The sequence below is a fragment of the Metopolophium dirhodum genome, chromosome 8, assembly GCF_019925205.1.
Source record: "Metopolophium dirhodum isolate CAU chromosome 8, ASM1992520v1, whole genome shotgun sequence".
Classification (NCBI taxonomy): Eukaryota; Metazoa; Arthropoda; class Insecta; order Hemiptera; family Aphididae; genus Metopolophium; species Metopolophium dirhodum.
The window spans coordinates 21,300,016-21,326,655 of NC_083567.1; the positions used below are offsets into that span (position 1 = coordinate 21,300,016).

The 26,640-nt window shown below is 29.9% G+C and overlaps 1 protein-coding gene across 1 annotated transcript in view; it reads right to left on the bottom strand.

Moving 5' to 3' along the window:
* The window catches only part of LOC132949993 (head-specific guanylate cyclase), a 299,190-nt gene that overhangs the window by 235,146 nt on the left and 37,404 nt on the right, over positions 1-26,640 (bottom strand). The window lies entirely within an intron of this gene.

Consider the following 26,640-nt stretch of genomic DNA (forward strand, 5'->3'; position numbering starts at 1 on the left):
ATCTACTGGCAACGTCGACGTTTGCCAAAAAAACACCTTTTGCACATCAATTTCCATGATACGTCACTGCAATTATAACGGTCGTATTATCATAATATTATATTTTTCCACAGCGTCCAAACTGCAGTTGTAGGGGACTGAACCATTGGCATTCTCGCAACGAAAAAAAAGCCACGCGTGCTATTCATATACACATATATGAATACACATCTCACGACGTACCTGCCTGCAGTATACCTACTGTTTGTATATTATTAATAAATTATAATTATTATTGTAATCTGTCATACCGGTCCTCGCGATGTGTGCCCGTCAATCAACTCGGCGAACGACTTGTACCTGTCGTATCATAATGTTCTATAACACGACTCATCGATGTCACTCAAAAATACTATACACAATATTATTATAATAAACGTTGAGTATTGTATTCTAGTTGACTATAGTACGATCGACCACGATGTATGAGTATAGTTAAGAGCATATTATATTTTTTAAAAAAAGTTGCAAACGAATTTCCGTTTAGTTATATAAATTTTTTTTTTGAAGATATATGCAATTACAATATTCGTACATACGCCCATAGTATATTAAATTACTGACTATTAGCAGCACGTGCATAAGTCTTGTCTGCGCAGGCATAATAGTTGTTTTTTATTATTTTATTTGTTTTAAGATCATAGAAGATTATACTAGGCCTGGCAGAGCTTAAAACTTAATGTTTTTAACTTTGTTTAAATCTGTTATTAGATGATTTTTGGGTTTCATTGGAAAAATGGTTTCCGATACCGTCTGCAGGAGCTCAGTATATATACGTGAATCGACATAATATTTTATAATATAATATAACACTATAAAGGTATACCGGGTTAGGTGACTTCGCATTAATTATTACCTATATCAAAATCAATCTCTAAGCAATAAAATATATTATTAAAAACACTTCTTGATGCAATAAGTAAACGACACAATACGACGTTAGATTAAACGTAATAGGTACCTAAATTGATTTAACTTTCTTATTTGGTCATATATTAATAGTATTCGAACGATCGTATAAAACCACATTACGACGAGAAACAGTGAGTGGCGGGAGGATTAAAAATCAAAAACATATAGCAGGTATTATGGCATTATCTCGTCTCGTTTATTTGGTCTAGTATCTCAATATATTATATAATAAAACGGTTGTTTTAACTATACCACTATTACAATACAATGGTATACCGTGGTCGTATAACAACTCGCTCATAATATTATTATTATTATTATTATTATTATAGGTACCGGAAATATTATTCAAGTCGACTGTAAATCCTCTCCAACCGCAGCGGCGGCGCGTCCCTACGATATTATATTATAATATGCGACCCGTACCCCACAAATCGAGTTCACACAGAACTCAGAAACGACGTCAATATTTTATTGTACCCGTATAATATAATATGTATATATGTATAATATCTCGACCATCGTTACGGTTATCGCATTTATCGCAAGTTGTGTACAAAACGTTGTTTTCGGCACGTACATAGGTATACTACGTCCTATATAGAGGTACAGTTGTTGGATACAAACTGCGTCGGTAAATGAATAGCGTCCTTGATGTATGCGCTTTTATGGGCGTGGAAAAAATGTATGCAATCCATTCATACCAAAATAGATTATTAAATCTATTTTTTCGAGAAAATCGATTTTGGTTTTTGGTGTAACTCTAAAACAAATGACCGTAGGGACATGAAATTTTGACTGAATGTTTATATTAGCATTTTCTATACACCATAAAATTTACAAAATATTTTGACTCTTTTTGAGCTGTTTACGGACATTGTCAGTTTTCAATTTTTTTAGTTTTTTTTTCTATAAATATCAATAAAATTTTATCTGTTGAGTAAAAAAGCTTGAAAATTTAATAGAAGGCTCCTAGGTTATTGTTTCAAAGGCAGATGAAAAAAATTAAAAATCCTTAGTCACAGTTTTTATTTATAAGCATTTAAAGTTCAAATTTTGACAAAATACGGAAAAATCACGAAAAATAGCAAATTATTTTGAGTTGAGAATTCATAAAAATTTTTCTTTTTAAATCTAAGATTTGAAAATGTAATATAAGATTACTCATAACTCATAAGTTTGTCTACCTTTATCAAAAAAAAAAAATGTCTAGAAGAAACTTAAATTAAATTTTTATGAGCGTCTGAAATTTATATTTTTACAACATTTGATATTTACTCGATTTCTCATGTGACAATTTTCTTATTTTATTGTAATTAAAAAACGAATGACTGTAGATACTTGTAAATTTCACTGAATGTTTATATTAGCATTTTCTATACACCATAAAATGTTGAAAATATTTTGACTCTTTTTGAGCTGTTTACGGACATTGTGAGTTTTCAATTTTTTTAGTTTTTTTTCTATAAATATCAATAAATTTTTATTTGTAGGGGAAAAAAGCGTGAAAATTTAATATAAGGCTCCTGATATATTGTTCTAATAGCAGTTGAAAAATATTAAAAATACATAGGCACAATTTTTTTTTATAAGCATTTAAAGTTCAAATTTTGACAACATTTATCAAATTTATAATTTATTAATTATTTTGTAGTTAAAAATGTATAAAATGTTTAACTTTTATGGCTAAGGATTGAAAATTTAATACAAGGCTCCACGTAAATAGGTTAAATATAAATTACTTTATTCACAATAATATCATCAAATATACTTGGTAAAATCATAGGCTGACTGACCGTTTTCGCTCAGAATCGTTTTTCTTATACAATGATATTATATCATTGAATTCAAATTTAACACCATCCATTACGGTGACCCACTTTTAACCTACTGTACAGCAGAGCGACATCCACTTATCCACCTTTTTTGTTTTCTTTTTCAAAAATGAAAAAATACACCAACTTTGCAAGCTGATTATAGCATCCCGCCTTGACGTAAGAGGGAGCCCACCTAGTACGACAATCCGTCACAGCCCTGGGTTATTTTGTTTTGCCAATATGATACATAATAATATAAACCTATTGGCTATTTCATATATTTTGTGATAATATCTACTGGAAACGTCGACGTTTGCCAAAAAACACCTTTTGCACATCAATTTCCATGATACGTCACTACAATTATAACGGTCGTATTATCATAATATTATATTTTTCCACAGCGTCCAAACAGTTGTAGGGGACTGAACCATTCGCATTCTCGCAACGAAAAAAAGCCACGCGTGCTATTTATATACACATATATGAGTACACATCACACGACGTACCTGCATGCAGTATACCTACCGTTTGTTTATTATTAATAATAATAATTATTATTATTGTAATCCGTCATACCGGTCCTCGCGATGTGTGCCCGTCAATCAACTCGGCGAACGACTTGTACCTGTCGTATCAAAATGTCCTATAACACGACTCATCTATGTCCTCGATAAGACACGCGTGTCACTCAAAAATACTATACACAATATTATTATGATAATACGTAGCGTATAGTACATATAGCGTAGAGTATGTATACGTACATAGGTATACTACGTCCTATATAGAGGTACAGTTGTTGGATACAAACTGCGTCGGTAAATGAATAGCGTCCTTGATGTATGCGCTTTTATGGGCGTAGAAAAAGTGTATGTAATCCATTCATACCGAAATATATTATTAAAATATGTATTATAATTGTGCGAAATGGTTGTTTAAAATATATATATATATATATATGTTAATACTGATAAACGGAAATTACGTCATCGTGATCGCTGTGGCGTCCCATAAATAACCAACGATTTACGATTGCAACTCTTAAATATGTTTATTTTTTTTTTTTATTATTATTTTTATTAATAAAATACACATTCTGTACACAATAAGGCACAATAAGAGAATGGGCTATGATAAATAAAATATGAATAACGTGAGGAGGGAGGCCCACCAGTGTGGATACCCTCTAACTTGGGGTGAAAGGATGTCATGGAGTGGACGAAATGGGAAGTGAAATTTTGTTAATTAGGGAAGTAAGAGCCAATAAAAGAGGGTTTAAAATACATTTAAAATCTTCTATAAATTTGTTGATGATGTGGAGAGGTTGATTGACTGATGAAGGGTTGGCTGTGGCTTTGGCATAAGATGTCGGTTTTTGATTTGAGTTGTAACTGGGGACGTTGAAGATTTGTGGTGCATCAGGTACAGCAGATGGTGGGCTGGGGTGTTTTTCGGTTTTTCAACTTTGTCATCTTTGTAAGCGACCTTGTAAATGGTGCGCTTTAGTAAATTTTTAAAAAATTGACAACCTTTGTAGTTGGCAGTGTGGTTACCGCAACAATTGGCGCATTTAACGGGTTCTTCCCGTGTTTTAGTGCAATCTACGGTGAGGTGGTTTAACCCACATTTCACGCAACGCGGAGGTTGGTGGCAATAATTGCGTGTATGTCCATACATTTGACAAGTGTGACATTGAGGAGGACCAAGTGGCCTTATTGGATGCTTGAATTTCACAATTGAGTTAAACAATTTGGTTATTTTGAAAATATCGTTGTTATTCCTGTTGCGGGCTAGGGAAATATTGAATAACGGAAGTGGCGACTTATTTGTACGGTTGAGTATATTTGAAATGCTGATAACATTGTGTCCAAGGTTTCTTAGGCTATTAATGATGTCCTCGGTGGTGATAGAGTGGTGGAGGTGACGTAATACAACGCGGAACGGTTGGAGAGCACGGGGTTGATAACAGTGAAAATCATAGACGGCATCGATCAGATAAGACTTAATGGCTACATACTGTGCTCGTGTATTTGTCCGTAAAATTAAACTGGATTTTTTAGCTTTGCAGGTGAAGCTCTCTGGGCCCACCAAACTGATAAGATCCTTATTGAGAGTAGTAAAGTCACTTACATTTTTAAGGACGATGTTAGGAAGTTTGAGGTTATTCTGATATGGCAACGTTACGCTAGATGGTGAGACGGGGGGTCGGCGAAATCTAGTTCTTCGTCTTCCGTTCTTAAGACTTCAAAACGGTTTGGGGAAACAAAAATTTTGCTCTTTTTGCATTCGTGGACCGGAGAGTTTGGTGATGACGATGAGAGGGTTCTTTTTGTTGGAGTGGCATTTATTTTCGATTTGCGAACGGTGTTTTTGTTAATTATAACGATAGGCTTAAATATTATAATTTTTATATAGACGTTTGAAAAAATACATTTTAAAAACAATATAATATACATGATATTCTTATACTGTAGTTCCAAATCGACATGATATCGCTATAGATTTAAAAATGCCAAAATAATGCAATTCTGCGTAGAAATTGGGCACAACTAATTTTTTCTATTTTCTAAATATCAGTTCTACTAAAAAATAATTTTCATACCAACACCAACAGATAAAACGAGCGAATGCTAAACTATTGTCTTCAGCCACTTCGCACAATCGTATACAAATATGAATTCAATACCAAACGCTGTAAAACTACTATACAAATTAAAAAAGTTCTAGACAAAATTGTATTCCTCGGTGAAATAGCATTATTATTTCAATGCTGATATTATGTCTATAACAGAAATGTATGATATAGGAAAGTTATAAAATAAAATGATTAAACTTTTCCGCAATAATTCTGGATAAGTCGAACTAACCCGATCCCTTATACTTTACAAAAGACACGCCTTTTCAAGATATCTGAAATTCAGTTTCAACAATTTAATCCTAAAGAGATATAAACTAATAGTTGATATAACAATGTAAGCAATGTTTACTTCAAAACAAACAATTGTACAATGAACTGTATTGTGGAATCATTGTTTTGTGTATAACTATTATTAATACGCATTAAATATCCACCGAATTATTGTTTTTATATTTTATTCGAATTGAATATATTAAAAACACTAAAATACAGTTTCTAAATTTATAGAGAGCAGCTATCTAAACTATATATACATATTATAATATAATTAAACTTGTTTATTTAATATACGTAAGTTTCTATTTAATATTTTAAGACAAAATAAATGGAACAATCGGACATTCCCGCATGTACAAAGAAAAATAATAAATAATTTATGCGGGGGTGAGACTTTTTTTTTATAATATTGTAATGCATATAAAATTACTTACAGTTCTACTATCCATAAACTTTGTAGGTTTTTTTTATACTTGCCAGTGTCCGTGATAAATAAAAGTATAAAAAAAGTTTTTTTTTTCCGAGAAAAAAACAAAATCGATGTTACACAGTATAATTCCCAAAATTTCACATTTTTCAAAATAAACTTTTATCTGATATCAAAACGTGTTTAGTATTATAAAAGTCTGAGACATTAACAGTTAAAACAAAAATACAACAAAAATTAAAATGTACGATTGTATTTTTTTTTAACTATAGTTGGCAAGTTACATAAAAAATATACAATATTGTCATGAAAGTTTATTTTGTAGTTATTTGTATTTGAAGAACACAATAATGTTATGAAAATATTTATTTAGTTTATTGTTTATGAACGTCGAACTTTAGAAGGATGTTAGCTCATAATAATATTAAAGATTTCAATTAGATCTTCTGTAAATATTAAATGAATACTTTCATATCACTTAGATTAATTAATTTTTCGTTCTGTAAGTTCGATAATTGTTAAGTTCGATAATCTTTTACCAAACTTTCTCGTCTCGCCTCCTTAGTCTTATGAATCACTCAAATCACATAGCTAAAAGTTTAGGATCCACAGACAAAATAATATTTATGTGACTCTTATAATATTACTTAATGTATTGGGAAATTTATTAAAACCAAAAATATTATTTTTCAATTTAATAAATTAAAAAAGAATACCTCAACAATCACGAGATTGTATAAAGTATGAACCATGCATTAGGACACAGTTCAATTTGTGATAGGTAACAGATAATATTGACACTATTAAAACTGAAGCTCAAGACGGAAGCTTTTACTGTTATCTCGAAAAAAAAATAATACGACTTTTATCTGTGTGGTATATATTTATTTAATTATTTTTTATGAACATTTATATAATATAAAGTTGTCACTTGTATTATGTCGTCATATCGACCATTATAAATACATTCGTTAGTGAGATAAAAGGATTGGAAATTGAACTGTACACGAAAATAACAATTTAAAAATAATTGAGTCATAACGTAATAATCTACAACAGAAGCCAAAAAAAAAAATGGAGCTGTCAAAATGTGTTTTCTTATTTTGTTGGTAGTGACTTTGTAGAGTAGACAAATAACAATACTTTGTAAGGAGGCATTGATTATCTATTTTGTCTGAGGCAATTGTTTATTCTACTATAGTAAGTATTATTTTTTTAGAATTTAAAATGTGATATTATTTGTTTTTTAAACGTAAATTATGTAGGACGTAAGACATAAAAACAACAAATAATGTTTTTTTTTTCTTATTTAAAATTTTAATTAGTTTTTATGACTGTTCCACAAGCATAAACAACTAATATAAATTAACTCGTATGAAATTACAAATTATGATTTTGACAAAATTCATCATGATTAAACAACAATCGCAAATGTTTATGGGCCAAAAACACGGTTAGATACCTGGTACCTGGTACCTACTAAATATATCATTAATAATTATTTTTTTTTGTTTAAATAATCTTTTAATAAAACTGCTAAATTTAATCGTATTCTTAAGGTTAAGACATTACAATAAATCATATCGTAAGATCTGCAGGCTTGTAATTCAAATGCTTAAAAATAGTTGTACCTATACAAATTTAATTTTACATTTCTACAATTTTTATTCGTTTTCTACGTAATTCAAACATAGAGCACTAATTGTGTATACGAAATATAAAATCAAAAATATTTGAAACAACTTAGATTTGTTTACATTAACGGCAGCACATATGATCTGTGTCATGACTCATGATCGTTTGTCCAAGATATAATATCTTATTGCCGACTGTGTCCAATTTATATTTAAAAAAAATATAAATGTATACAATATATATATACTCAATATAGCAACAATCGAGTTGAGTCCACAATATATTTTTGTCAATACACGTATAACTGGAAAATATTTAGGTTTTATATAATTACACTCCAAGTTGAATCGTATATTTTACTCTCCATATCCAAACATTTTTAAGTTTTTAATAAACAATAAATATTGTAATACGTAGTATGCTAAAATAATTAATTTTTTAAAAGTTATAATAGTTGTAAGTGTTAATTTAGTTGTATCAATCAAATTCTATAACTATTCATGAAATAGATTTTTTTATAAGACTATTTATTTTTTGACTGTCCTCGCTAGTTAGTATTAAGTTAAAAAAGATCCAATTTTATTCAATTTAAAACATACCTACGGTAACACTATTTTATAGATAAGTATTTTTCTTTTTTTTAGCTTTTTATTTTTATGTAGGTAAACAATTTTTGTAAGGTGAAAATGTTCTGTTATAACAATTTATTCCATAGTATTAAATAATAATAAATTATTATTGTTTATTTAATTATATTATATCAAAAGTGTCTCTACTAAAAATATAAAACAACAATATAATAATACCTTCTTAAATTGTACCTAGTCGTGAAACATTTGTATATTATTTTCATTTCTGATCTTAAGATATTTAAGTTTTATACTAAAAAATTCTTATTTAAATAGTTTGAATTTGACAATATTATAACAAACATGGTTAATATCGTATAAATCGACGATGTCACACATTTATGAATTATATTTCGTTTTATAGGTTAATTGTTGACTACCTAATGAGTATATATAATACTGTATGATTTCCTCTTGAATACGGTATCTGGCACAAATCAGAATATATATCTATCGTAGAAATAAAAACTTAAAAGTGTAAATAATTTTAGATTTTATGCGTCTGTGTACTTTATCTAGCCGTTAAAGTTTGGAGAGCAAAAAATCTGTATTTGCGTGATAGAAAATGATAAAAAAATAAAATAATATTTGTCAAGGGTACTAAAACTGTCATCCGACGTGAGTTGTAGAGTAAGCTTGCAATAGGTAGTCAACTAGAGAACAAAAAAAAAAGGTCGGTAGGTTATCATCTGGAAATTTAAGCATTCCGTTTCGTCATTATAGTATCCAATACAAAAGCTTTACTAAATAAATGCCAGTAAAATGTTTATTAAAATTAAATTATGTACAGATGCATTTTATATTATAATTTGTAGACACTTGTAATAAATATTGTGTTATACAACTAAAATTAGAAATATTTTATTTTCAAAATATATATACAAGTTGTATAATACAACTAATAAAAAATGTTAATGATAAAAGTTTTTATTTCTTTACAAGTCGTAACGCGTTGTTTGTTGTTATTTTCTTTAATACGTTCTAGAACATATAGGTACACAGAAAACCAGAAAAAAAAAATTATATATTAAGGTGCTATATATAATTTTTTTTCAAACAACTGATCACAATATAAAGTAAATAAATATGAAAACATTTAAGGAGGTCTTACGTACCACATATAAAAACAAATAACACTATGTTTGTGTATTATAATTTATAGTACAATGAGAAAACACAATGCCATTTTAAACATAATATATGTCAGGCCATAAAAATTGATCTATGAAATTTTATAGCCTTAACAACATAAAAAAAAATTCAAATAAACGTCTTTGGTTCTGCGCCACTTGATGGCTATATAGTAATAAAATAAAAGGACAATATATTATAAAGTAAATTATAAATGTGACGGTAACATTTTTGACTTTTAAATGTTTTTTATTATTATTATTATAATTAAAATTATTTTAGGCTATTATTCTTAATCTTTGTACAGGAATAATTTAGGGATATTATTGTGTTTTTATAACTCATTCGAGATTGGGAGAATTTACGCCCAACAAACGTATAAAACACACTACCTATTTAAAGTCATCGTTTAACACACGTGAAACCATGGTGGAATATTGTTCATTGATATTTGTATGCTGTTTGCTGCAGTGTACTTGAGTGTGTGAAACTACTCAGTGGCGTATTTAGGAATTTTTCATGGAGAGGGTCCAACTAATTTTCCAAACACATTTAAGTAGGGTGCTCCGTTACAGAATATAATATATATTAGATGTTTAGATAGGTATTTATGGGGCCAACTGGAGGGGGGATATCCCCATGGGCCCTCCTCACGTAAATACGCCACTGAGACTACCGGACTAACCTCGTGATGTTAAAATAATAATGATTTTTTTATCACCATACAGCTGGTTATTGCCACTGTAAATGTAGGGGTTTTTTGAAAATATTATTTTTACTTTTTCTATTGTATTATAGTATATAGTTTTGTATTTTTTTTACACTTCAAAACTAATTATCTACAATATTATATTGGTTTGATATTCGCGATCTATACGTCATCGAAATCCTCGGAAAAATATTTCACTAAGGAATATGAACCAAAATAAAATTCATTCTATCATTTGAAAAAAAAATATAATTTATTGTTTCACCCGTAATGTGTGAGGTGTACCAACCTGTATAATATGCCTCCATGGTTTTAACGTCAAACACGACAAGAAGAGACGTCATACGTGCGCAATCGTCCGTCTTTTGCAATGATATTAGCAAGTCGTACTCACAGAATATATAATAATCTGCTCAGCTTACAACGGTCTTGTGCCCGGTGCAGGTGCTCGGACATGTGTCATATTAATAATACTTAAAATAAATTAATAATATTCAAATGAAGATAAATAAATTTCAACTATTGAGTCCCGGGGGCCGTGGTCCCCCTGACCGCCCCCCTTAATCCGAGCTTGATTCGACTGTAGAAATTAAGGTGGATACCTGCACACACTGCAAATACACGTATTTTATACGATACCGGCACACGTCCCTTTCCCGTTAAAAGGTCTTAGGTGAGCGATTATCAATTTTTCAATATTGTATATACAAGGAATATTATGTACAGCTATAGTATACCGGTCCGTTGTTTATAAACAATGAGAAGTGTCAAATCAATAGCGCATAAAAGTTAACTTTTACGTGTATTTAAATACTTGACAAGTATATAATATTTGTGGCATACAGTTCTTACACGACAAGACTCTGTGTGTGTGTGAGTGTGTGCAAAATGTTAAAGGGGTGAAAGAAGAAACAAAACCCGTTGTTTATATACCTACGACTTCTTTCAGACGCGCTGCAAAATCCGTAGCGAATGATAGTAAATGTAGTAGACTGAAAGGGCGGATACCACACACACGCACACACACACACACACACACACACACACACATATACGTATATGATACGATACCGATACATGTCCCGTTCCCGCTAAAAGGTCTTAGGTGGACGAATATCAATTTGTCAATATGTACTATACCGTACGCCGGTCCGTTGTTTATAGGTCGGCTTAGGTTTACGGAATGTGTCGTTCTACAACAGTCGGCCGATCGTTAAATCCATTTACCCCCTCGACTTGTTCGTACCGTAAAAATGGCGCATCGTCCCTCCTTATATATATATATATATACTGCTGTATGCTGTATAGGTATATGTATATAGGTATATACTTATAATTTTGTTAAAACTTCGTTCACCGATGTACTTACAATAACGGCTGTCGTCATTAATTACCGTTTCCGTAGTGTCGACGTGTCCTTTTCTCGATACCACAAATGGATTGTCCATTTGCAATACGGCCATGATTCCGTCTTGTTGACAAACGATACAACGCATTCAATCAGCTGACGACCTTCATCCGACTCATCTCGTTATTTACAGATTTTTTTTTCTAATTCAACTTAATTTATATAACGACAAGATGACGCAAAAAAAAATCAACTACTATACCATGTTCTGATTGAAACGTATCGCGTGGACAGTGGACTATAATAAAATTGTTTCCAATGTACTGCTATTAATAGCTGTATTACTATATTTACTAGCTATTTAAAATATATATCTGTCTGCAGTATGGATGCGAGAGTCACTTAATTATATAATACACTTATGGCCCAAATCCGTATACATTATAGACAAATAATTTCCCGATCATTTATCTTTTTGGTTCTGAAATATTGAACTAAGTACATTAATTAATGTACACCTAAATTTAGTTTATAATGTAAATTCATACATACACGTTACACGTCAACATAAATAAACGTAGATTTAGAAGATAAAAATGGACGGTGCATGATATTCGAATAGTTAGGTACATTAAAGTAGGGACTTTTAATTAAACGTTTTTAAATGAATAATGTGCGATAAAATAAATACTGTTGTTATATAGACATATAATATAATATTAGGTATTATAAAACAGGAAAAAGAATATTCAATTTGTGATAAATTTTTTTTTTCTCAATTAATAAAGTTTCTTTAAGTATGCTAAAACGAAAAAATCGAAACTTGGCCCTTGTTCTTATAAGTATCTAATTTGTTTATGACAAGCTGAATATTAAATCTAAACTAACATGACAGTTCATTGAAAAATTAATTCGATTTAAAATAACAAAGTTTACTTATAGTTCTTTATAACCGTATGGCGTGAAACTACGGCGTAATTTGAAATGTACAAAAAGCAATACTACTTGAACTTCTTTTTTTTATTTATGCAATTTAAAAAAATTATTTACAGGTCCACATGCAACGATGAACAACTATAATTAAAAAACTTTAACATTATATTTTATTCTATTGTAAGAAAAATTTTATAATAAATATAATAAAATGTTTATTTTATGAAAGAAATTGTAAAAATATCTGTTTATTATATTATGTGCTCGATTGAACAAGAACAAAATGATTTGCAATCACTTTGAGTACTCAAAGACTGGACATCAAAAGTAAGTACTTACATATTTTTAACAATGTTTAAAATTGCAGGCATTAGATAAATGAATACATTTTTTTTGGATATTTTTGGTAGACAAATATACGTTTTACTAAATAATTATATAATATTATATGTTACATACTGTCATGGAATCAATAATAATAATAACGGTAAAACTAAAAATGTCCGGCTTTTGTACAGATTCACGGAAAAAGCAAAACAGTTGTTTGTACTATAAAAATAGTAGGATTGACTGTACATTACAATTGCTATAGGGACAGCTATAAGGTTGATCAGATTTACTAAAATATTATAGTCAAGTTATTATAGTTATTCGAACTGAAACATGCTATTTTAACTATATTTTTTAGTTATTTCAAACATTAAAAACTGCATTAACTGTAAAATATAGTAAACCTAACCATAACTAATAACTATATTTATATAGTAATAATAAGTAAATCATTTTAGTTATTTTACCTATTAAATAGTTATATTTAGTATTTACTATAATTTGTTTAACTATAATATTACAGTAATTTATTTTTCCGTGTTGATATACTCTTAAAATTATTGTAAGACAAACTCCAAATTGTCCAAATTGTCGTTGGCATTTAAAAACGATAAGTCGTGGTCATAGAATAAACTATTATAATATATATATATATGGTTTAAGTCCAAAATATAAATATAATATGTCAAAAAAAATAACAAAATTAGTATAATTTGAAAATTGTTCCACATAATAATTAATTTTAACGTATTCCATTAAGACAAAAAAAGGTATATAAAAAAATATAATATACTATTTATACTGTTCTCAAAATATACCATTAATGACATCAAAATTATAGAATTCCTTAAATGTTAGGATATATTAAATGCTGTATTCTTATAGTAAAGTAAAAAATGGAATTAAATGTATCTAATAGGTACTACAATGATACAGCATATTTTTTGCAAATCTATTAATATTGTAAATCATAGAAAGTATTTATTTAAATTATACTATTATATATTTTTAAATAACTTCTTATATTATACTAATGAAAAAAAAAATTTTAATTTGACTTTGACTTTGACTTTTATGCACGCATTTGATTTTAACAATTGACATTTGCTGACAGAAGTCAGTAACCCCTATATTGGGCCTTGCACCCGTATACTCTTATAACGCTACATAAACACATCAATATATATATATATGGAAAATTTCCGGGCGTAACTAATAAGTGTAATATGTAATAGTCAATATTTAACCAAAGTTTGTTGAAAAATATAATTTTATACTATTAAGGGGATTGAAGGCGATGATTTAATAAGGGGTCGCGTATAGGCAATTCGATGTCTTATACTCGTTACGCAGTGGGGTTGTGTGTGAAGTAAATGATCATTAGTGTAATGTAGACACGTTCGGAATCCGTCGTGTGCCACTCTCTCACGCACACGCACATGTCAATAAATCGAGAACAACGAAATATATTCTTCTATGCATCACCTATAAAAACTACCAAAAGCGGTAGTAAATTAAACATATTTTCTGAAGTTTGATTGTAATTTCGAAAAAAGGGTCGAATTCGTAGGCTCCTGGTAAGAACCACTTTTTTGATATAAAACCCAAAAAGCCCGAAATAAATACAAATGTAATGCAATTATTTCATGAGATTTTTTTAAAAAAATATCCAAATTTTATGGCCCTTTATAATTGAAAATTGAAAGTCGACTTCCCAGAAAGCCTAGTTATTTTGCCAAAGAACTCATACTTAATACATTAAAAATTAAAATAGGACATTCAGAAGTATGTGTAATTTACCACCGCTTATAATTGGTCTAAAACGTACGAAAAATACGTGACATGCGATCCCCTTAAGACATAATATAATGTGACGTATGTAACGGTTCACTTTAATTTTTCAAACCAAATGGACATCGTTTGTTTCGTTTGTGTACTCGGATTATATAATATATAGGTCCCATCACTAAACAAAGATTTTCGGTACGATTGGATAAACGGCGTGCGTTTAGTGTTATTGATATTTAATCAGACGATTGTACACAAATGCGGACAAAAAATCAACACAAACAACGATTTGACGTGTAGGCGTTAAAAACAAAACAAATATAGGCGCTGCGGAACTGCAGACATGACATACATCAGGGTTATACAACGTTACATATTGTGAGTATCGATTTTCTTTTGTTTGGACAGGACACACACAATGTAATACACTTGGATTATGATGAAATAAATTACAAAAAAAAAAAAAAAAACACTAAAAAATTACTAAAACCCATCAAAGGGTGAAAAAAAAAACAATGTTTACACGCGCATTTATGAATACCTCCTGCATATACACAATAATAATAATAATAATAATAATAATAATAATAATATACTTTATCGATTATATTATTTCATCGATCTCGGACGTATCGCGTGGTGTGTATATCGTACTCGCCAGAAGGAGATGCAAACGGCAGTGCGGTCGCCGTCGGATTAAACGATTTTCAGACGAAATTATTCTAATAATAATAAAATTATGTCGGTTTTATGTCACTCGGACGGTATAGTTGTATCGGAAAACCGTTGACCACCCGGTGAACGAAATAATAGACTACAAGTACGTCGGTCGGCATATTATGTACTGACTGTAGGGTACGCCGACCACTTCGTTTAGGGAGTGACCGGAAATTTCGTAATATCGGAGAGGTCCACGCGAGAGTGTAAGTGGATATAAGTGTGTAGAACTCGAATGTGAGCCAAAATTAAATCTGGACGCATACGCGAAACTGTGGCGACCGCCTCACCAGCTTCAGCACAATTGATTATATTATGAAGTTGATGTTTTGATGGTCTCAAGTAAACTCGGCTGTAAACGTTACTATACTCCATATTTGATACTCAATTGTTAAAAAAAAAATATATTCGGAAATCCAAAAAAAAATAGACCAAAATTGTACAATATACTTTACGGAATATTAAATATTAATTTGTGCGGGGAGGTATGTGTGTGTGTACGTGTACGAGGAATCGTGAGTATGACGATAAATACAAATTAGTGTTAATTTAATTTGTATTCAACGTTCATTTCACCGACTAAAGTAAATCAAACTTGACGTGTAAAATTGAAATGTCGCACTGTGATCGATATTATTCTGTCGACGCTGTTCCAATTTCTTGAAACGAAAATGGTGCTTATCTGGTCATTACACGATCGGATGAAAATTAATTGGAATTTAATTTAAACTCAAACTTTACAACAATATTATCATTTCTTTTTTTTTCCTTTCACGAAATTCAAATTAATTGTACACCACGAAATACCGTTTGATCATCGTGGCATGACCGAACGATAATTTTATTATTTCGAACACATCGCAATAATATTACTATGAATTGTATATTTATTTACTGCCTATTAATATTTTCCGTGATCACGCAGCCTGCAGTAATTTGTTTGTGCATTTGCAAAAATGTACTTATAACAGTGATATTACGAGATTGTGTCAGTTTCAATATAATTTAAATTCTGATTGTCTTCCCTTAGTTGCCGTACCGGGAACGCCACTCCATCCACGATGACATTATAATCGGGTAAAGTTGTACATCGCAGTACCTATATCTCCCGACCAATAAAGGGACGAATTTTTTATTGTTCGATGGGCTGCGAGTATAATGATCTACCCCTATCACAATATAATGAGATTGAACTATTAGTATTTAAATAACTATAATTGTATACTTATAGAGTGTGGAGTCTGTTACTGCAGTACCTATAACGCAGTACAGTCGGGATTTTTTTTTTATCGGTCACCTGACAGAAGATCCTATTGTCCACGTTATAGTAAAGGATACCAAAAATATTGTGGAAAGCACCGTCATAATTATTATTGTATACCTACCACGCTGTTTATTGTTATACAATATAGTGCGTAGTGCAGTGTAGTCATGGCCAGTCACCGACTGCATTTTTACGTTCAAACGAATCCGTTTTTGATGTTTTCGTGGCGTATTTACCACAAAGTCACATACGACCTCTATACCAAATCCGCGTTCGCGTCATTTGCAGTTTTACTAGTACCACCACCTCGCAACCACTGCTGCAGTGCAACGCTGCAACAATGCATTTAATGTACACTAATATACAGGGTGATTCATCGAGTATGCTCACCCCCTTTTTATTTTCTTCAATAATGCGCAGTTATTCAAAATCTGATTTTTTTAATTTTTCCGTATACGTTAAGGACATATTTTCAAATTCTTGAGATTTTTTGAACTACTTGAGGAGTGCCCTGCTGTGGAGGTACAAATTCCTGTTTTTCAAATGGCAACACACATCTTTTTAACTGTAAATTATACGGTGGATAATTTTCGGAAATACTTTACGTATCAAAATAAAAATTCGTACCTACTGGTAGTTTTTGAGTTGTTCACCTTTGTGTTCTATAACTTATAATGGTATAATGTTCGTGGTATTGGCTTTAAAAGATATGGGGGCTATGGTGATTTGAAAATTATAGTCATTAATATTAAACTATCAATATTAATAATTTGTAAACATTGCCCAAGTATAGTAAATACTAGATCCAGTTTTACGTATATTCTATATTGTTGATGTAAAACCATTTTTAAGGACTATTAACAAAATTTTCAAAAAAATTGCCCACTAAATAATTTATTTACAGTAAAAAATAGGAGTTCTCATTTGAAAAACAGAAGTTTGTATTGCAACAGGACACTCCTTAAGTAGTACAAAAAATCTCAAGAATTTATAAGTATGGTCTATATAAAAATATTTTAAAATACCAAAAATCAGAATTTGAATAAATTCATTATTAAAAAAAAAACAGGGTGAGCATGCTTAGTAAGTCATTTTGTACAACACTTGCACACGTGTTCGATAACCCGGCTTCGTCCATTTGTATCTCGGAAGGACGAATCGGCGTCAGTTTGTGGAATAATTTGACGGACAAGCGCAAGTCGTGAATTGGACTTAGGATTTGGGGTGTATTTTTTTAACGTGGTTTAAGCTACTTAAGGCCCGTTTTACAATCGTTAAACTAAGGTTAAACCACCGAATTCGGCTGGTAAAAACAGTGGGTTAGGCGTTACCGAGGTTTAAAACTATGATGTAAAACGGGCCCTTATACTCTCAAAATTGTTCTAAATTCTAAATTCTAATATCTCTAAAAACAACCTCTGAGATTTTTTTCAAGATCAATTACAAGCTAAAAACATACATTTGGTTTTAAGATAATAATATGGTTTCTTTAATCGAGAACATGTAAACGCTACGATTTGATGCATATATGATAATATTGTACCTGATCTGCCCAAGCAACCAATGACAACCATTTATAAACAAAAAAAGTTTCGATTTCCACCGTGATTCTCAAAATCCTTGTTTGAGGCCCTTTTTAGACTGCAAATTTTGGAAAATCCTTTCTTACAGTGCGGGTATCTATATAATATGATAAGACTTAACTACTGACCAAAGTTCATACTTGTAGCTTTGGCGTTTCCGGCTAGGCGAGTCAGTCAGGACAAGTTATTTTATATATTTAGGTTGCATCATAACACAGGTAGGCATACGCGTGTAATTATTATTATTATTATTACTATCATTATTATTACTACTATTATTATTACTATTATGCGCACATCGTGGCCATTTTGTGCTGACCATCAGACACACCCGCGGCGAGGTGCTATACATTATACTATATTATACTCGGCGCACATAATTGCCCGCTGTGCACGTCATAATATTATAATTACCTATATAAAGGCCGAGCCGGATAGTATTGTATAGTAATAGCTGTAATGAGCTATATAGCGAGGTATAGGTCGGGTTCGTGTGTGCACAACACTGTAATTTCGTGACCGAAACACGCGCGATTCTATGATGATAATAATATATTATATTAATTGTACATATTATAATATTATATATACGTTGTACCTCCTCTATGTCGACGATGATAATAATAATAACGACACCGATGAGCATAGTCTAGTCACCACGGACGCGCACAAAACTTGGTCGTCAGCTCCGAAATATGGCAAAGTCGTCGGACCGTCTTCGTCGCCGACCTGTGTCGTTATAAGCGATCGCCTGGCCGACCTTTTAATAATATCCTATTATAATGGTCTCATAATAAGTCGGACATGATTAGACCGCCCGTTGACCGTGGAAACGCGGACACGACCGTTATCGGCTTATGGCGTGTTATTATAGCTACTTGTGTGATATTATTATTATACGTCTGGTGTATAATATGTATATATTATACTCGTATAATAATATTCTCGTCGGTTGTGTCTAATAACCATCTCTAGAAGTTTCTAACCCTTTTTGAGGAAAGATCGTTTTACCGGTCGTCGCCTCGTCTACTAAAACTATCCCCCTCCTTCCACACACACAACCACGTGCACAATTTAGAGGCTTATAATAACAATTTGACTTATGACATACATACATATTTTATATTAAATTACCTATAATAGGGGGCCCCCTCGATGAATAATTTATAGCTTCGGTGCAAGTATTTATACGCATAATATTATATAATAGGTATTGGTATAATATATTATAACCGCATGCTCGGATCAAATACTTTCTAAAAGTATGTAGCCGGAACAAGTATTTAAACACCTTTTAAAAAATAAAATAAAATAGTTTTCCGAATATTTTAATAAAACATATTGCGGATAATCGAAATACATTTTAACCAGTCCTTGTTTAAGCATTTTGAATTATGTACCCTATAACAATAGTTTAATAATCATTTATCGGATACGATAATGATTGAAAGAATGTAATATGTCGGTAAGTATATTTGAATAATTTAACTTATATTATTATGGAACATAACAATTATTATTTTAATGCAATGCCTCCAAGCTTAGAATATTAAGTTTTTCATATACATGATAACAACATAATACCATGTCAATAATTGCTCTAATTTTTATGTCCAATATTATATTCCACATAAAAAAAATTAAACGCATATCAATTAAAATTGTGATATTTTAAATATTATACTATGACGTATGATCCACGTGTCTTAAGATCATTGATAAGTGTTAGTGAATACTAAAAATAATTCAATTTCGATTTTTTTGTAAAGGTAAAATAGTCTAAATGAATAAATAAAAACTAAATTAATATTATAAAAAGAAATCAATAAGTCTTAAAGTATTCGGAATACTACTCGAGAATAAGTATATATTATAGTATTCTATATAGTAGAATGATTACGTTTATCGTCCTCAGCAGCGAGGTTCGATACACGATAAACTAAACAAAAAAAGTAAATATTTGACTTTTCTCTGCAGCGTAAAACGACCCCGGTGAGTTGAAACTATTTCTGCCATCGCGTTCTTCCGGATATTTAAAGTTCAGCCGTTATTAACTGCCATTAAAGTGATGAAATACCACCGTAGGTTTTGAGAAAATAACTGTGAAAAAAAAACAATGGTCCTCTAAGAAAAAAAGACATTGCAGGACAGTGCGGGCTGTGTAGCTTACGAGCAACTATAATGTAATTACAGCGCGGACACACTATTTCGTCATTACTATTGTATATGTAGTATGTACCATTATTATAATATTATAACACAGGTACGCAGGTAACCGCAAACCACGGAAGTCGTCATCCGACATTCATACACAACAGTTGCGCTATTATCTGCGATGTATAATATATTCCGGGTCCCAAGTATGGTTATGTACACAGTAGGTAGGTAGTATTTGGTAAGCATCCCTGGCCAAAACGTACCTCCATGGGATTTCGGCGTGATGGGATCGCGTGTGGTTCATATATTATACAGGGCGATTCACCTCCTTAGATCCGAGCATGGATCCATTTATGCCTTCCATAATTCAACTACACAAATTCTCTCGTTCTTGTTCTCAGAGTTTTTCGGTGTACTTGAAAAAAAACGTTTTATAATACTTAGATTTTTATGAATATTTTATGAATAAAGGATGATAATCTAGGATAATATGTTCCTTTAGAATTTATATTCTAACCTTATGGTTTATATTGTATTATAATAATGAGGACACGGGGTCAGGGGGGGGGGGGGGGCTACGATGATATTTGTGAAGTACAGTATAATAGTTAATATTATTACGATATTGATGTATGAGTATTTTATAATTATTTGTAAATATAATCTGAGTAATGATAAGCACTTGACTAATTATTAATATTACATATTATTTTGTTTTATATTTTACCACCATAGGCCCCGTGACAGTAAGCTGTGGTGCGCAGATTATCGCAATACATTATTTTGATATGATAATAAATCATTGTATTCGAAAAGCGATCTTCGGTGAAGTCAAATAAGTGCGGAGAGAAATTAATCTAATGCATCGCCTCCACTCTTTCTATGAACTGTAAGTTGAGCTGGTGTACTTATGATATTTTATAAAATTATTATACATGCCATGCTGAACTCATAGTTGAAAGTTATTGGAATTTTGTTTCAATGGTTGAACATTGCAGCACTATTTCGTTGTAATATTTTTTAAAGAACATTCGGAAAATTACGTGTAGGTGCAAGGATTTAACTATTGTTACATACAAATCATTGTTTATTATCGAATAATTTCCTATGATTATCACCCACGAATAAAAATTTATGTGTGAACTATATATTTTATTTTTTAATCAATAACAGTTGCCCCCATAGTATTATTGCGACAATCTTCTATGAACAAAATACGACAATTTATTCAATTAAAATCTTAATGTATTCCTAGTAAATGTGTGTTATCGTAGTTGAACAAACATATTAGTTAATGGCATTTTACATTTATTATTATTACAAATCATACACCTATAGAACACGCAACTGCTCGAAAAGCACCCCATACATTAGCATATTGTTTGTGTTATTATTTTATCATATTTTTGAAATCCTATATAATATATATTTTAGCCTTACGCTAAAATGGAAAAAGTTCCACTTCCCGGGCGTGGTGTTATAATCATTAGAATAATGACAAGAATTGTCACGAGTAAAAATGAAAAAGAATTATAATAATATAGTATTAGTGTTTTACAGTTTGTTTTAAAAGCATTATCCGATCGATAATCGAATAAAACAGTTGACATAATATTATTGTGACGTGCTTAACTAGTCGATCATCCACACGCTTTATAATACAATAGGTACGATGAATTTATGACGTTACATAAAACATAAATAATATTATATTAATTCACAAATCACAATAATTACCTATATTGAATTTTAGCGCTAAGAGGATGTAAAAACAAAAAAAAAAATACAAAATATCTCTTAATAACTATATGATAATAATACTAGAATAATACTTGAACATGGCAGAATTATTGTTTGTCCACCTCGGGCGTTTGTCGAGGTTTTTCTTTTTTGTTGGCCATAATATTATGACCGATAACAAAATATTATGTGGATAGCCATTGTTTGCTTTTGTTGTGCTCGTAGAATATTTTTCCATTTAAGCGGGTACACTATTTACAGTGCACATATTATTATTATTAGTCGAAACCGCGTAATATTCGTGTAGGTTTTAGCCACTTTTGTGGTCGACACAGAAATCTAATGACAATTTATTTATATAATTATATGCAACCTTTTTAATTAATTATTTTAAGTAATTTTTTTGTTTATTCCAATGCCAATAAATGAGAAAGATAGACGACTCCTATGCGTTTTCAATATTAAAATAGGTATCATTAAACATAACGATATACGAATAATTCAAAATACACACTCATTTAAATTTATTAATACAACTATCGCGTGTTTAATTTAATTCTAAATATCGGACCTATAATTCACATCAATTCATCTCTAAATATTTATTTATATAATTATATGTAACCTTTTTAATTAATTATTTTAAGAATTTTTTTGTTTATTCCAATGCCAATAAATGAGAAAGATAGACCACTCCTATGCGTTTTAAATATTAAAATAGGTATTATTAAACATAACGATATACGAATAATTCAAAATACACACTCATTTAAATTTATTAATACAACTATCGCGTTTTTAATTTAATTCTAAATGTTGAACCAATAATTCACATCAATTCATCTCAAATATGCACAATCATCATTATCACTGATGATTGAGACAAAATTACAAATTACCTAGGTACTCGTCATTATTATTATTGATATTTCTGATCCATAGGTATTATTTATTTTTAAAATAAATGTTTTACTATTGATTTAATCGTCATATTATTACGCTTAGTTTTTTTTCTTATAAAACGTTGTTTTTTTTTTTTTATTGGAAACATGTTCAGAAGAACCAGTATCGTTTACGTGGCAACGAGAGAGTAAAGTTTAAACCCCCAGGCTTTTTTTCTGCTACCACATAAAAACATAAAAGAAAATATGTTTGTGAAACATATAAATTAATATATTTTTTTGTAATATAATAACCCTCTTTCACCCATTAGACATTTCTGTGCACGCCACCGAGAAGAACATAGAAGGTTAACCAGCTGACAAACGATTGTGACATACACATTGTCAAATTATATACGAAAACATAAAGTTCCACAGCACAGTGTAGAGTCTACCCTGAACCCGATACGGTGTTCGGTTGTAACTCAATGATTGTAATAAATTTGAAATATGATATAATTAGTGTCTTATATAAATATGATGCAAACATAATGTTATCACGTGTACGTGATCGAAATAATAATAGAAAACGTACGTACATTTTTTTTTAAGTTACTAATATTTTATATTTTGAAAACAAAATAGCGATAATGATGTTTTCAACCAACGACTTAAAATAGTGTGATAACATCGTTGATACATGCCTCAGCTTTTTCTCTGATCGAAACTGACGATCAATAAAAGTCTGATTTAGTAAATGAACATTACTGCAGTCATTTTAATTCAATATAATATCGAACAGTTTTGTAATTTTTATCTGGCTAGAGTTTAGAAATAATTTCTACAATAACCAATATAATACTACAGCTAAAAATATATTAAAAGCATTATAAAAATACTACATATAGGTACAGAGGTACGGTGTATAGAATTTAAAGAACTTAACTTTAAATCGAAATATGTTTATAACTGTTTGTTGATAATATATCGATTAGTGATTGCTATTTATTTATTGTATAAAATATATTGTTGATATTCGCTTGTAGTTTTGTACGTCTCTTTTCAGTAATTTATTTGATAAAACTTAGGTATGGGTACTAGTTTCATAAAAATAATAATCCTCTTTAAATCTTCTAACAATTTTTGCAAACAATAGTTTTTGAAGATCCTAAAGAGCATCACCCCTTGTTCACTTTTGATCAACAGCACATTTAATCTCCCCTACATTTCATTTTGTCAACCTCATCTGCTATATTATCTAAAATGCTTTCTATAATTCAATACTTATAAATTTTGTTTTTTTTTTTTTGTGGCTGTAATAGTAATATAATACATTCAAAAGAAAAAGAAAATACAAAGCTTTTGTTATTTTATAGAGATTATATGATTAGAAAAAAATTAAAATAAATAAGAATAAAACTATAAAATATATTTCTATTCATTATTATTGATTATTACAATATTATTATAGTCAATGTCAATATAAATACTTTATTAAATATTGTTTTTAGTGCTAATATTAGAAAGACACAAATTGTTCGTCATCTCATAAGTGCAAATACGTTTCAATTAAGGATATTAATGGTGCACTTAGTATTTGTGTTCCCTACATGCATTTCTGACAACAACAAAATCAATACCACTGAAAAAATTATATTTAAAATACTAAGGCGTTCACCGCAATGATTTCTTTAAATTGAAACGTAATAATTATAAAGAAAAAGTATTGAGTTATAAAAATTGTATTTATTATTGCTTTAACTTGTTATAGTATTATTATAAATGTTTCATTATAATCGTCTTACATATTTAACTATTAATTATTAATAAGTATGTAATTATTAATAAAAACCATTTTAAATCGATGGCTGATTAGTCCGTTATTGCTAAGTCATTAGTTTATCCATACACAATATTATGCATGAATTCAATTTAAAACACAAATATGTTACTTATGAAGTATTATTAATAGAAACAATTGTATAAAATATATTCAGATTGTTGTCTTGAATTTAGTATTTTAGTCTATTTTTTTATGGTATCTACTTTATTTTAAAATAAAGGGGAAAATCTACATTTTAATGATAATTTGACTGGTGCCTAATTTATAGTGACTTCCAATTTTAACTTTGTGTTGGTATTATATTATATTTTCCATATATAATGGTTATTTTTGTGGAATAAACGAACAGTCATCGTCAAATGCTTCACAAACAAAACCATAATCATAGCTATGCACATATTAATAAAGGCTTATGTGCCTGATGTTTGTAAAGGGCCATATGTGGAAAAAACCTAAACAATAAAGCAGTGAAACATAAAAATAAAGGAGATAACCATATTTTAACGTGGAAGTTGAAAATCTACTTTTTACGTAAAACCACCGTAATCCTATTATAATATTCCCTCGACCTCGACCGTTCTTGTTATTTTAATTTCTTGTCAACTGCAATATAATAATATGGAATACATAGTTGTAATAGTATAATAGTATATAACTAACTATGTATGTCACTATGGGTAAACGTATCAGCTATTGTTAAATGAAACAAATGAAAATAATTTTTAGTTTTTTTAAACCACCCATTTTATTCAAATGTAAATTTTAAAATGTATTTAATGCTCTGTTTTGGATGTGCTAGAAATAATATTATATTTTTATCTTTTTTTAACGATAGACAGTAATGTTTTTAAAACCGATATCGAAAATGTATTGAACGGCGCGTCGTATAGGCAATTCAGGGGCACTGCTGTAAAGATAAAAAAAACGGCAAAAACACAATAATATCAAACGTTTCCGAAATATTGATGCATCATGCAAGTGAATATTTTTTACCCGACGGAAGCACTGTTAGATAGGTATTTTGAGTTTTAATTAAAGTCACCGCATTAAGCACATTCAAAATCAAAAAATAGTTTTGATCGACTCATCAGTATAAATACGTGTAGCATTAATTATATATTTATATAGTCCAAGAGTTCTAGGTATAATCATTGACATTAATGGAATACGAGTGCTACGTCTGACATATTACTATATTAGGTCTTGTTTTCGACTATTTATAGCAAAACTTGGTTATTTTCCCAGGAAATGGCTTATCGTCGACGACGATGCAATGATCGTACTATTATTGTAACTAAATAATATTTATAATATTTATTACGTTGTCAAACTGTATTATCGTAATCCTTATCTAAACGTTATAACTTATGAGATATTTAAATATATTAAACAAAACTACATTTTTATTGACACTTTGTTGCATGCCTGCATACCACATTCATATTTATAATTATACACATAAGACATATTGTATAGTAATTAGTAGAATATATAATATGATAAATATTGATAAGTTTATAATGCTGCACTAATGTTCAGTGTTCTAAATTCTAATGTAAGAATTTAGTAGGTATACAATATACATGTATGAGATTGTATACCTACTTGTATCATTTAAACATAAAAATATTTAAAAATGTTGTATACATTTTAAATGTATAATACCAAAGGTTAGGTATACATATAGGTACCATACAATTATGAAGGTAGTTAATGACAGTTATATGTAAATAAAAAACTTATTTAAAAATAAAACAAAATTTATTAAAATACTGAAATATTTAATTTTTTTAAATTTCATGAAATTTTTAAACACTACATACAAGTACCGGCACAACGT